Source organism: Procambarus clarkii, chromosome 20 (genome assembly GCF_040958095.1).
Source record: "Procambarus clarkii isolate CNS0578487 chromosome 20, FALCON_Pclarkii_2.0, whole genome shotgun sequence".
Classification (NCBI taxonomy): domain Eukaryota; kingdom Metazoa; phylum Arthropoda; class Malacostraca; order Decapoda; family Cambaridae; genus Procambarus; species Procambarus clarkii.
The window spans coordinates 15,290,700-15,293,870 of record NC_091169.1 but is presented as its reverse complement, the minus strand read 5'-3'; positions in this window follow the sequence as shown (position 1 = coordinate 15,293,870).

The following is a 3,171-nucleotide window of genomic DNA, read 5'->3' as shown; positions in this document are numbered from 1 at the left end:
TACTATGACACATTTTTTTTTTTTATTTATATTTTTACATGCAAGCATGCGTATAATGTACAAGAAAAACAGAACAAATATAACATAGAACAAAAGTACAAAGCACACATATGTACAAGGACAAAGGAACAAATCAATAGAAGACCAGCCAGAAGGGCTGACCACAAAACAAAAATGCATATACAAACAATACACAAATATAAACACAGTGTAATACAAACATTAGGGAAAACCCCAGGACAAAATGCACACAAAACAAGCCTGCTAACACCTCAAATACATACAGAGAGGCGAGAAACATACAAGAATAAGGACAATAACAATAAAGAAAACAGATCCGCCATAACAAACGGAAGGCAAAACATAACAAAGAGCACACGCCAACAGCCTGAAGGGCACACAATATGACAAACAAGTGCACACGACATCCATAACCAAACACACAAACGCATAGGAACCGCACACCCCCCCCACGAGCCATACTAAAAAACCCACAAAACAAACCGGAGCACGCAGGAACCGGGAAACAATACCCACCCCACCCACTCACATACACACCCCACAACCAGGCAACACAAAATACATAGAAATCACTTGCGAGGAACCTCGTGAGAAATGTGCTTCTCCGGGAAAAGATCACGAGGATATTTCGACTTGTAAGCTTCCCAGACGAGATCTTCAAGGACGGTAGGGTTTTTGATCCCCCGCGCTCGAGCGGGTATCATAAACTTGGGAACATTTATATCTGGCGGCATCGGCCAATGCCTAAGGTCACTGACGCAAGTTGCATAACGAGGCTGGGGAGCGCCAACCACGCCCTTCGAGGAAGCAGATGACACCGGAGAAGCGGACGAGGGACGCCGAGCCTGCCACGCCTTCGCCATCGGAGCAGGTGTCGGACGCTGAGACGATAGCACTTCCACGGATACCGCAGGAGACACGGAAGGGACTGCAGGAAATGGAAGAGGCGGCAAGACCGCTGCCGAGGAAACGGGTAACGAGGAAGGGGCCACAGAACATCCAGAGCGAGCATCCTTTCTCAACATCACCACCAGGCCACCCCGCTCACCACCAACTACAGCAGGGGGAACCACCGCCCACGAAGAACCGGAGCCATCCGACGCAGGCAACGCACCTGAAGCAGGACCCTCGGACACCGGACCAGAAGTGGAGGCCGAGACGCCGGCACCGGCATCCTCAGGCAAGTGTACCTCCGCCACCACCGTAGTGTGCACCACTTCCGGAGCCACCCCACCGTCAACGGAAGGACGACACTCGTCGAATTCGCCAACTTCAGCCCACACAGAAGAACGCCGGGAACGCTTAGGCTCGGGCCACACATCATCAGACCCGGAGGCAGACTCAGCGACCCGCGCAGCACCAACCGAGCGAACCGACGCACGCCGCAGCACGGCAGCCTCCTCAACCACACGGGGCACCAGGCCAGGCACAGGAGGGAATTCCGGATCCACCTCAGCTCCCAGCACAGCCGGAACAGACGGCGAGGGTGCAGGGACCGGGACAGACACAGCAGAGGAAGAAATGGAAGACGAGGGGTCCGAGCAAACGGCAGGCGGAAGAGGCGCAGGGACATCAGCCGGAGCACTAGGCGAGGACCCAACCTCCGGAAGAGATGCGGCAACAACAGGGGGCGCAACAGGCGGAGCAACAGCTGCTACAGAGGGCACCTCCTCAGCCGAAGAGACGTCCATACCCACCGAATCATCCCCCACAGGAAGGGGCGGAAAATCCTCCTCACTGAAGAGATTCACTGGTGCAACAGGAGGCGCAGAACAATCAGCAGCCTGATGGCCCAAAAGACCACAACAATAACACGTCCGCGGCTGACGGGCGTAAAACACCCGAACGTTGTACCCCATAAGGCGCACAGAGGACGGAATATCCGCCCGGAGTCTCATGCCCAGGGTGCGAATGTTAGACCTCACACCCTTAAGAGGACTAGAAGACACCACGTTCACTCTCACACTAACAACTGCGCCAAACCGCCCGAAATACCGCCGTAGCAGAGCCTCTGGAAACTCCAAGGGAGCCCCATGCACACTGATGTAAGTAAGTGCACCACTTCTATCCGAGAGGGTGACAGTGCCCGCACCATCCGGCAGGGGCAGTGTCCGCCCCTCGTATCGCCGGAGAAAATCGCGATACGCCACCTCCTCTGCAAAGTTCACAATGGCCCTACGGGCCGTTACCAACTCGACCCCATAAATCGCAAACACAGGGACAGAGAGCAGTTCACAAGCCAGGGCAATCTCCGGGTAACCAGCCCGCACAGAGAACTCTAGTCCCACAGACTGAGCCCGGACGACAGGGGGTAGAGGGACCCCCATCGTAACGCCACGTCAGCACAGGCGAGCAGACACACACCCGCCCCCAACCAGCCGAAACGGGCAAACAACACCAACTGCTGGAGCGCCGATTCAACACGTCTGCCCCGCACCGAAGCTAGGGCCAGACTCCTCTACTATGACACATGGGTGTGTTGGGGAACAGGTCGTAAGCCTAGCAGAAGTGGGCAACACCTGCCACCACCCAAGTGGGTCCTTGACCCCGTATTTGTTAAAGAACATGAACGAGTAAAGCAACTTGGAGATACGTACAAACGAACCAAAGCACAAGGTGACTTGCATGCATTTCTAGTTGCAAATAGAGAGGTGAGAGACATGAGCAACGTTATACGTAATAAACATTGGGAAGAGTTCCTACAAGTATAAATGAGCAAACAACACTTGCTGAAGTTTGGGAAAAGATACGAAAAATCTCTAGAAGCAGCCCAACCAAACCGCTGCACCACAGCCCACTAGAACAAGCAAACATCCTCCTTGATCAATGGGCAATAACATCGAGCTACGACTCACTCCCAATTAACATACAGCACAAACTTGATGACACACGCCTCAACAGACGACGAACCATCAATCTTGCCTGAACAGCTATCGACGTGTCGGACCTTAATGATGTAACTGAATGGGAATTAAATCATGCACTAAAGATGGGAAAATCAACTGCTCCTGGAGAGGATGGTATTACTTACAGTCTACTGAGATTAGTCTCACACGTACCAGGTAATCCACTATTAGTGTTGTACAGAATGAGTTTACGTGAAGGAGTATTACCTGATGCTTGGACAAAGAGTGTCATTGTTCCTATCCC